Raw genomic sequence first — 12,030 nt, forward strand, 5'->3', positions numbered from 1 at the left:
TTTGTCTTACAGGTTTAGGACCTTCTGAGCCCCTCCCTCGCTGACTGTAGATCCAGCCTCCATCAATCTGTCCGTCTGCAGTTGTCTGCCTCACTGTCTATTGTTCTGCAACTGTGTAAAAGGTAAGTGATCTTTCAGTTTCAAAACTTGTATTGACTGTTTTTGTTGTCTTTCAGGTTCCGAAGATGCCATTACCCCTTCCCTCCCTGATGGTGCATCTGTCCATCAAGGTTCCATCCATCTGCCACTGTGTATGGCTCGCTGTCTATCTGTTTGCTACTGTCTAACAGGTAGGTGATCATTCAGTTTCTATACATGTATTGATTTTCTTTGTTGTCTTACAGGTTTAGAGGATGCCATTATCCCTTCCTTCCCTGATGGTGCATCTGTCCATCAAGGTTCCATCCATCTGTCACTGTGTACGGCTCGTTGTCTATCTGTTTTCTACTGTCTAACAGGTAGGTGATCATTCAGTTTCTATATTTGTATTGATTTTCTTTGTTGTCTTACAGGTTTAGAGGATGCCATTACCACTTCCCTCCCTCATGGTGCATCTGTCCATCAAGGTTCCATCCATCTGCGACTGTGTACGGCTCGCTGTCTGTCTGTTTTCTACTGTCTAACAGGTAGGTGATCATTCAGTTTCTATACATGTATTGATTTTCTTTGTTGTCTTACAGGCTTTCAGGACTCCAGGACCCCCCCTTCCTTCCTAATGGTGGATCCATCAAAGAATTGTCTGTCCATTGCAACTATTTGTGTGACTCGATATTTATCCTACTGCAAGTGTGTAAGAGTTAGTTCATCATTCAATTTCTATATATGTATTGACTTTTTTTTGTCTTACAGGTTTAGGACCTTCTGAGCCCCTCCCTCGCTGACCGTTAATCAAGCCTCCATCAATCTGTCCGTCTGCAGCTGTGTCTGGCTCACTGTGTATTGTTCTGCAACTGTGTAAAAGGTAAGTGATCTTTCAGTTTCAAAACCTGTATTGACTGTCTTTGTTGTCTTTCAAGTTCCGAGGATGCCATTACCCCTTCCCTCCCTGATGGTGCATCTGTCCATCAAGGTTTAATCCATCTGCCACTGTGTATGGCTCGCTGTCTATCTGTTTGCTACTGACTAACAGGTAGGTGATCATTCAGTTTCTACACAGGTATTTATTTTCTTTGTTCTCTTCCAGGTTTAGAGGATGCCATTACCCCTTCCCTCCCTGATGGTGCATCTGTCCATCAAGGTTCCATCCATCTGCCACTCTGTATGGCTCGCTGTCTATCTGTTTTCTACTGTGTAACAGGTAGGTGATCATTCAGTTTCTATACATGTATTGATTTTCTTTGTTGTCTTACATGTTTAGAGGATGTCATTACCCCTTTCCCTCCCTAATGGTGCATCTGTCCATCAAGGGTCCATCCATCTGCAACTGTGTACGGCTCGCTGTCTATATGTTTGCTACTGACTAACAGGTAGGTGATCATTCAGTTTCTATACAGGTATTTATTTTATTTGTTCTCTTCCAGGTTAAGAGGATGCCATTACCCCTTCCCTCCCTGATGGTGCATCTGTCCCTCAAGGGTCCATCCATCTGTCACTGTGTACGGCTCGCTGTCTATCTGTTTGCTGCTGTCTAACAGGTAGGTGATCATTCAGTTTCTAAACATGTATTGACTTTCTTTGTTGTGTTACAGGCTTTCTGGACTCCAGGACCCCCCCCCCCATTCCCCATGCCTCACTGTCTATTGTTCTGCAACTGTGTAAAAGTTAAGTGATCTTTCAGTTTCAAACCCTGTATTAATTTTCTTTGTTATCTTTTAGGTTCTGAGGATGCCAATACCCCTTCCCTCCCTGATGGTGCATCTGTTTATCAAGGGTCCATCCATCTGCAACTGTGTACGGCTCGCTGTCTATCTGTTTTCTTCTGTCTAACAGGTAGGTGATCATTCAGTTTCTATACATGTATTGATTTTCTTTGTTCTCTTCCAGGTTTAGAGGATGCCATTACTCCTTCCCTCCCTGATGGTGCATCTGTCCATCAAGGTTCCATCCATCTGCCACTGTGTATGGCCCGCTGTCTATCTGTTTGCTACTGACTAACAGGTAGGTGATCATTCAGTTTCTATACATGTATTGATTTTCTTTCTTGTCTTACAGGTTTAGAGGATGCCATTACCCCTTCCCTCCCTCATGGTGCATCTGTCCATCAAGGTTCCATCCATCTGCCACTGTGTATGGCTCGCTGTCTATCTGTTTGCCACTGTCTAACAGGTAGGTGATCATTCAGTTTCTATACATGTATTGACTTTCTTTGTTGTCTTACAGACTTTCAGGACTCCAAGTCCCCCCCCTCCTTCTTAATGGTGGATCCGTCAAACAAGTGTCTGTCAATTGCAACTATTTGTGTTACTCGATCTTTCTGACTACAAGTGTTTTAGAGTTAGTTTATCATTCAGTTTCTATACATGTATTGACATTTTTTTTTTTTTTTTTTTGTCTTACACGTTTAGGACCTTCAGAGCCCCTCCCTCCCTGACCGTAGATTCAGCCACCATTAATTTGTCCATCTGCAGATGTGTATGGCTCACTGTCTATTGTTCTGCAACTGTGTAAAAGGTAAGTGATATTTCAGTTTCAAAACCTGTATCGATTGTCTTTGTTATCTATTAGTTTCTGAGGATGCCAATACCCCTTCCCTTCCTGATGGTGCATCTGTCCATCAAGGTCCCATCCATCTGCCACTGTGTATGGCTCGCTGTCTATCTGTTTGCTACTGTCTAACAGGTAGGTGATCATTCAGTTTCTATACATGTATTGATTTTCTTTGTTGTCTTACAGGTTTAGAGGATGCCATTACCCCTTCCCTCCCTGATGGTGCATCTGTCCATCAAGGTTCCATCCATCTGCCACTGTGTACGGCTCGCTGTCTGTCTGTCTGCCCCTGTCTAACAGGTAGGTGATCATTCAGTTTCTATACATGTATTTATTTTTTTTTCTTGTCTTACAGGTTTAGAGGATGCCATTACCCATTCCCTCCCTGATGGTGCATCTGTCCATCAAGGGTCCATCCATCTGTCACTGTGTACGGCTCGCTGTCTATCTGTTTTCTACTGTCTAACAGGTAGGTGATCATTCAGTTTCTATACATGTATTGATTTTCTTTGTTCTCTTCCAGGTTTAGAGGATGCCATTACTCCTTCCCTCCCTGATGGTGCATCTGTCCATCAAGGTTCCATCCATCTGCCGCTGTGTATGGCTCGCTGTCTATCTGTTTGCTACTGTGTAACAGGTAGGTGATCATTCAGTTTCAATACATGTATTGATTTTCTTTGTTGTCTTATAGGTTTAGAGGATGCCATTACCCCTTCCCTCCCTGATGGTGCATCTGTCCATCAAGGGTCCATCCATCTGCAACTGTGTACGGCTCGCTGTCTATCTATTTGCTACTGACTAACAGGTAGGTGATCATTCAGTTTCTATACATGTATTGATTTTCTTTGTTGTCTTACAGGTTTAGAGGATGCCATTACCCCTTCCCTCCCTCATGGTGCATCTGTCCATCAAGGTTCCATCCATCTGCCACTGTGTATGGCTCGCTGTCTATCTGTTTGCTACTGTCTAACAGGTAGATGATCATTCAGTTTCTATACATGTATTGACTTTCTTTGTTGTCTTACAGACTTTCAGGACTCCAAGTCCCCCCCCCTCCTTCCTAATGGTGGATCCATCAAACAAGTGTCTGTCAATTGCAACTATTTGTGTGACTCGATCTTTCTGACTGCAAGTGTGTAAAAGTTAGTTCATCATTCAGTTTCTATACATGTATTGACATTTTTTTTTTGTCTTACAGGTTTAGGACCTTCTGAGCCCCTTCCTCGCTGACTGTAGATCCAGCCTCCATCAATCTGTCCGTCTGCAGTTGTCTGCCTCACTGTCTATTGTTCTGCAACTGTGTAAAAGGTAAGTGATCTTTCAGTTTCAAAACTTGTATTGACTGTTTTTGTTGTCTTTCAGGTTCCGAAGATGCCATTACCCCTTCCCTCCCTGATGGTGCATCTGTCCATCAAGGTTTAATCCATCTGCCACTGTGTACGGCTCGTTGTCAATCTGTTTGCTACTGTCTAACAGGTAGGTGATCATTCAGTTTCTATACATGTATTGATTTTCTTTGTTGTCTTACAGGCTTTCAGGACTCCAGGACTCCCCCCTCCTTCCTAATGGTGGATCCATCAAAGAATTGTCTGTCCATTGCAACTATTTGTGTGACTCGATATTTATCCTACTGCAAGTGTGTAAGAGTTAGTTCATCATTCAATTTCTATATACAGTCATGCCCGAAAGTATTCATACCCCTGGCAAAGTTTGACTTAAATTTACTTTTATTTAACCAGAAGTTATATTTTTGCCTTGAAACGACACAGGCATCTCCCAGGAGATAACACGATGATGTACAAGAGGCATCATTGTGGGAAAAAATATTTCTCAGCTTTTATACACATTTGAACAAAAAGTGGCATGTCCAAAATTATTCATACCCTTTGAAAACTGTCACAGTATATGGGAAAATCCAAAGTTCTATACCATTCCAAATAGTCCAAGCTGTTTTAAAGCATCCTATTTACCCTGATTCATTGGGAACAGCTGTTTTAATCAACTCAACAGGAGAAAAACAGCAGCTCTCTGCAGTTGGTTTGTGGACAGTCATGGCTAAGACAAAGGAGCTCACTAAGGACCTGCGGCTGTGCATTGTGGCCGCTCACAAGTCAGGAAAGGGCTATAAAGCCATATCAAAATGTTTTCAAGTTCCAGTGGCTACAGTGCAAAGTATTATTAAAAAATACAAGAAGTTCCGCACTGTGGAAAATCTCGGAAGATGTGGTCGGAAGCCAAAAGTGACACCTGTGCTGGCCAGGAGAATAGTGAGAGAGGTGAAGAAAAATCCAAGGATCACCACCAAGGCCATCCTGGTGAATCTGGACTCTGCTGGTGGCGACATCTCAAGGCAGACAGTTCAACGGACACTGCACACTGCTGGGTTCCACGGACGCAGGCCAAGGAGGACACCACTTCTCCAGAAAAGGCACACAAAAGCCCCCTTGACCTTTGCAAATGCTCATCTGGACAAAGAAGAAGACTTCTGGTGTTCTGTTTTATGGTCAGATGAAACAAAAATTGAATTGTTTGGCCACAATGATGTGTGCACCATTTGGCGTGAAAAAAGAGAAGCCTTCAACCCTAAGAACACCATCCCCACTGTCAAACATGGTGGTGGGAACCTAATGTTTTGGGGGTGTTTTTCAGCCAATGGACCAGGGAACTTGATCGCAGTAAATGGCACCATGAAAAAAGAGCAATACATCAAGATTCTCAACAACAACATCAGGCAGTCTGCAGAGAAACTTGGCCTTGGGAACCGGTGGACATTTCAGCACGACAACGACCCAAAACACACAGCCAAAGTGGTGAAGAAATGGTTAGCAGACAAAAACATTAAAGTTTTGCAGTGGCCCAGCCAGAGTCCTGACTTGAATCCAATTGAGAATCTGTGGAGGGAGCTAAAGATCAGGGTGATGGCAAGGAGACCCTCGAACCTCAAAGAGTTGGAGCTCATCACTAAAGATGAATGGGCAAAAATACCAGTGGAGACATGCAAAAAGCTGGTCAGCAATTACAGGAAGCGTTTGATTGCTGTAATAGCCAATAAAGGCTTTTCTATTAATTATTGAGAAGGGTATGAATAATTTTGGACATGCCATTTTTTGTTCAAATGTGTATAAAAGCTGAGAAATATTTTTTCCCACAATGATGCCTCTTGTACATCATCGTGTTATCTCCTGGGAGATGCCTGTGTCATTTCCAGGCAAAAATATAATTTCTGGTTAAATAAAAGTAAATTTAAGTCAAACTTTGACAGGGGTATGAATACTTTCGGGCATGACTGTATGTATTGACTTTTTTTTGTCTTACAGGTTTAGGACCTTCTGAGCCCCTCCCTCGCTGACTGTAGATCCAGCCTCCATCAATCTGTCCGTCTGCAGTTGTCTGCCTCACTGTCTATTGTTCTGCAACTGTGTAAAAGGTAAGTGATCTTTCAGTTTCAAAACTTGTATTGACTGTTTTTGTTGTCTTTCAGGTTCCGAAGATGCCATTACCCCTTCCCTCCCTGATGGTGCATCTGTCCATCAAGGTTTAATCCATCTACCACTTTGTACGGCTCGCTGTCTTTGTTTTCTACTGTCTAACAGGTAGGTGCTCATTCAGTTTCTATACATGTATTGATTTTCTTTGTTGTCTTACAGGTTTAGAGGATGCCATTACCCCTTCCTTCCCTGATGGTGCATCTGTCCATCAAGGTTCCATCCATCTGTCACTGTGTACGGCTCGTTGTCTATCTGTTTTCTACTGTCTAACAGGTAGGTGATCATTCAGTTTCTATATTTGTATTGATTTTCTTTGTTGTCTTACAGGTTTAGAGGATGCCATTACCCCTTCCCTCCCTGATGGTGCATCTGTCCATCAAGGTTCCATCCATCTGCCACTGTGTATGGCTCGCTGTCTATTTGTTTACTACTGTCTAACAGGTAGGTGATCATTCAGTTTCTATACATGTTTTTTTTTTTTTTTGTTGTCTTACAGGTTTAGAGGATGCCATTACCCATTCCCTTCCTGATGGTGCATCTTTCCACCAAGGTCCCATCCATCTGCCACTGTGTATGGCTCGCTGTCTATCTGTTTGCTACTGTCTAACAGGTAGGTGATCATTCAGTTTCTATACATGTATTGATTTTCTTTGTTGTCTTACAGGTTTAGAGGATGCCATTACCCCTTCCCTCCCTGATGGTGCATCTGTCCATCAAGGTTCCATCCATCTGCCACTGTGTATGGCTCGCTGTCTTTGTTTTCTACTGTCTAACAGGTAGGTGATCATTCAGTTTCTATACATGTATTGATTTTCTTTGTTGTCTTACAGGTTTAGAGGATGCCATTACCCCTTCCCTCCCTGATGGTGCATCTGTCCATCAAGGTTCCATCCATCTGCCACTGTGTACGGCTCGCTGTCTGTCTGTCTGCCCCTTTCTAACAGGTAGGTGATCATTCAGTTTCTATACATGTATTTATTTTTTTTTCTTGTCTTACAGGTTTAGAGGATGCCATTACCCATTCCCTCCCTGATGGTGCATCTGTCCATCAAGGGTCCATCCATCTGTCACTGTGTACGGCTCGCTGTCTATCTGTTTTCTACTGTCTAACAGGTAGGTGATCATTCAGTTTCAATACATGTATTGATTTTCTTTGTTCTCTTCCAGGTTTAGAGGATGCCATTACTCCTTCCCTCCCTGATGGTGCATCTGTCCATCAAGGTTCCTTCCATCTGCCACTGTGTATGGCTCGCTGTCTGTCTGTCTGCACCTGTCTAACAGGTAGGTGATCATTCAGTTTCTATACATGTATTGATTTTCTTTGTTGTCTTACAGGTTTATTGGATGCCATTACCCATTCCCTCCCTGATGGTGCATCTGTCCTTCAAGGGTCCATCCATCTGCCACTGTGTACGGCTCGCTGTCTATCTGTTTGCTACTGTCTAACAGGTAGGTGATCATTCAGTTTCTATACATGTATTGATTTTTTTTGTTGTCTTTCAGGTTCCGAGGATGCCATTACCCTTTCCCTCCCTGATGGTGCATTTGTCCATCAAGGTTTAATCCATCTACCACTTTGTACGGCTCGCTGTCAATCTGTTTGCTACTGTCTAACAGGTAGGTGATCATTCAGTTTCTATACATGTATTGATTTTCTTTATTCTCTTCCAGGTTTAGAGGATGCCATTACCCTTTCCCTCCCTGATGGTGCATCTGTCCATCAAGGTTCCATCCATCTGCCACTCTGTATGGCTCGCTGTCTATCTGTTTTCTACTGACTAACAGGTAGGTGATCATTCAGTTTCTATACATGTATTGACTTTATTTGTTTTTTTACAGGCTTTCAGGACTCCAGGACCCCCCCTCCTTCCTAATGGTGTATCCATCAAACAAGGGTCTGTCCATTGCAACTATTTGCGTAACTCGATATCTATCCGATTGCAAGTGTGTAAAAGTTAGTTTATCATTCAGTTTCTACACATGTATTGACTTTTTTTTGTTTTTTTTTGGCTTACAAGTTTAGGACCTTCTGAGCCCCTCCCTCCCTGACCGTAGATTCATGTATTGATTTTCTTTTTTGTCTTACAAGTTTAGAGGATGCCATTACCCCTTCCCTCCCTGATGATGCATCTGTCAATCAAGGGTCTGTCTGTCTGCACCTGTGTAACAGGTAGGTGATCATTCAGTTTCTGTACATGTATTGATTTTCTTTGTTGTCTTACAGGCTTTCAGGACTCTAGGGCCCCCCCCTCCTTCCTAATGGTGGATCCATCAAACAAGTGTCTGTCCATTGCAACTATTTGTGTGACTCGATCTTTCTGACTGCAAGTGTGTAAGATTTAGTTCATCATCCAATTTCTATACATGTATTGTTGTTTTCTTTTTTTTTTGGTCTTACAAGTTTAGGACCTTCAGAGCCCCTCCCTCCCTGACCGTAGATTCAGCCACCATCAATCTGTCCATCTGCAGCTGTGTTTGGCTCACTGTCTATCTTTCTGCAACTGTGTAAAAGGTAAGTGATCTTTCACTTTTAAAACCTGTATTGATTGTCTTTGTTATCTTTGAGGTTCCAAGGATGCCATTACCCATTCCCTCCCTGATGGTGCATCTGTCCATCAAGGGTCCAACCATCATTCACTGTGTACGGCTCGCTGTCTATCTGTCTGCAGCTGTCTAACAGGTAGGTGATCGTTCGGTTTCTATACATGTATTGATTTTCTTTGTTGTCTTACAGGTTTATAGGATGCCATTTCCCATTCCCTCCCTGATGGTGCATCTGTCCATCAAAGGTCCATTCATCTGTCACTGTGTACGGCTCGCTGTCTATCTGTTTGCTACTGTCTAACAGGTAGGTGATTATTCAGTTTCTATACATGTATTGACTTTCTTTGTTGTCTTACAGGCTTTCAGGACTCCAGGACCCCCCCCCCTTCTTCCTAATGGTGGATCCATCAAACAAGTGTTTGTCCATTGTAACTATTTGTGTGACTCGATATCTATCTGACTGCAAGTGTGTAAGAGTTAGTTCATCATTCAGTTTCTGTACATGTACTGACTTTTTTTGTCTTACAGGTTTAGGACCTTCTGAGCTCCTCCCTCGCTGACCGTAGATCCAGCCTCCATCAATCTGTCCATCTGCAGCTGTGTCTGGCTCACTGTGTATTGTTCTGCAACTGTGTAAAAGGTAAGTGATCTTTCAGTTTCAAAACATGTATTGACTGTTTTTGTTGTCTTTCAGGTTCCGAGGATGCCATTACCCCTTCCCCCTCTGATGGTGCATCTGTCCATCAAGGTTTCATCCATATGCCACGGTGTACGGCTCGCTGTCAATCTGTTTGCTACTGTCTAAGAGGTAGGTGATCATTCAGTTTCTTTACATGTATTGATTTTCTTTGTTGTCTTTCAGGTTCCGAGGATGCCATTACCCTTTCCCTCCCTGATGTTGCATCTGTCCATCAAGGTTTAATCCATCTACCACTTTGTACGGCTCGCTGTCAATCTGTTTGCTACTGTCTAACAGGTAGATGATCATTCAGTTTCTATACATGCATTGATTTTCTTTGTTCTCTTCCAGGTTTAGAGGATGCCATTACCCCTTCCCTCCCTGATGGTGCATCTGTCCATCAAGGTTCCATCCATCTGCCACTGTGTATGGCTCACTGTCTATTGTTCGGCAACTGTGTAAAAGGTAAGTGATATTTCAGTTTCAAAACCTGTATTGATTGTCTTTGTTATCTTTTAGGTTCTGAGGATGCCAATACCCCTTCCCTTCGTGATGGTGCATCTGTCCATCAAGGTCCCATCCATCTGCCACTGTGTACGGCTCGCTGTCAATCTGTTTGCTACTGTCTAACAGGTAGGTGATATTTCAGTTTCAAAACCTGTATTGATTGTCTTTATTATCTTTTAGTTTCTGAGGATGCCAATACCCCTTCCCTCCCTGATGGTGCATCTGTCCATCAAGGTTTCATCCATATGCCACTGTGTATGGCTCGCTGTCTATCTGTTTGCTACTGTCTAACAGGTATGTAATCATTCAGTTTCTATACATGTATTGATTTTCTTTGCTGTCTTACAGGTTTATAGGATGCCATTACCCCTTCCCTCCGTGATGGTGCATCTGTCCATCAAGGGTCCATCCATCATTCACTGTGTACGGCTCGCTGTCTATCTGTTTGCTACTGACTAACAGGTAGGTGATCATTCAGTTTCTATACATGTATTGACTTTCTTTGTTGTCTTACAGGCTTTCAGGACTCAAGAACCCCCCCCCCTTCCCTCCCTGATGGTGCATCAGTCCATCAAGGTTCCATCCATCTGCCACTGTGTACGGCTCGATGTCTATCTTTTTTCTACTGTCTAACAGGTAGGTGATCATTCAGTTTCTATATATGTATTGATTTTCTTTGTTGTCTTACAGGTTTATAGGATGCCATTACCCATTCCCTCCCTGATGGTGCATCTGTCCATCAAGGGTCCATCCATCTGTCACTGTGTACGGCTCGTTGTCTATCTGTTTGCCACTGTCTAATAGGTAGGTGATCATTCAGTTTCTATACATGTATTGATTTTCTTTGCTGTCTTACAGGCTTTCAGGACTCCAGGACTCCCCCCTCCTTCCTAATGGTGGATCCATCAAACAAGTGTCTGTCCATTGCAACTATTTGTGTGACTCGATATTTATCTGACTGCAAGTATGTAAGAGTTAGTTCATCATTCAATTTCTATACATGTATTGACTTTTTTTTGTCTTACAGCTTTAGGACCTTCTGAGCCCCTCCCTCGCTGACCGTAGATCCAGCCTCCATCAATCTGTCCATCTGCAGCTGTGTCTGCCTCACTGTCTATTATTCTGCAACTGTAAAAGGTAAGTGATCTTTCAGTTTCAAAACATGTATTGACTGTTTTTGTTGTCTTTCAGGTTCCGAGGATGCCATTACCCCTTCCCCCTCTGATGGTGCATCTGTCCATCAAGGTTTCATCCATATGCCACGGTGTACGGCTCGCTGTCAATCTGTTTGCTACTGTCTAAGAGGTAGGTGATCATTCAGTTTCTATACATGTATTGATTTTCTTTGTTGTCTTTCAGGTTCCGAGGATGCCATTACCCTTTCCCTCCCTGATGGTGCATCTGTCCATCAAGGTTTAATCCATCTACCACTTTGTACTGCTCGCTGTCAATCTGTTTGCTACTGTCTAACAGGTAGGTGATCATTCAGTTTCTATACATGTATTGATTTTCTTTGTTGTCTTACAGGTTTATAGGATGCCATAACCCATTCCCTCCCTGATGATGCATCTGTCAATCAAGGGTCTATCTGTCTGCACCTGTGTAACAGGTAGGTGATCATTCAGTTTCTATACATGTATTGATTTTCTTTGCTGTCTTACAGGCTTTCAGGACTCCAGGACCCCCCCCCCCTCCTTCCTAATGGTGGATCCATCAAACAAGTGTCTGTCCATTGCAACTATTTTTGTGACTCGATATTTATCTGACTGCAAGTGTGTAAGAGTTAGTTCATCATTCAATTTCTATACATGTATTGACTTTTTTTGTCTTACAGCTTTAGGACCTTTCTGAGCCCCTCCCTCGCTGACCGTAGATCCAGCCTCCATCAATCTGTCCATCTGCAGCTGTGTCTGCCTCACTGTCTATTATTCTGCAACTGTAAAAGGTAAGTGATCTTTCAGTTTCAAAACCTGTATTGACTGTTTTTGTTGTCTTTCAGGTTCCGAGGATGCCATTACCCCTTCCCTCCCTGATGGTGCATCTGTCCATCAAGGTTTAATCCATCTACCACTTTGTACGGCTCGCTGTCAATCTGTTTGCTACTGTCTAAGAGGTAGGTGGTCATTCAGTTTCTGTACATGTATTGATTTTCTTTGTTGTCATACA

The sequence above is a fragment of the Salminus brasiliensis genome, chromosome 21 (assembly GCF_030463535.1).
Source record: "Salminus brasiliensis chromosome 21, fSalBra1.hap2, whole genome shotgun sequence".
NCBI lineage: Eukaryota > Metazoa > Chordata > Actinopteri > Characiformes > Bryconidae > Salminus > Salminus brasiliensis.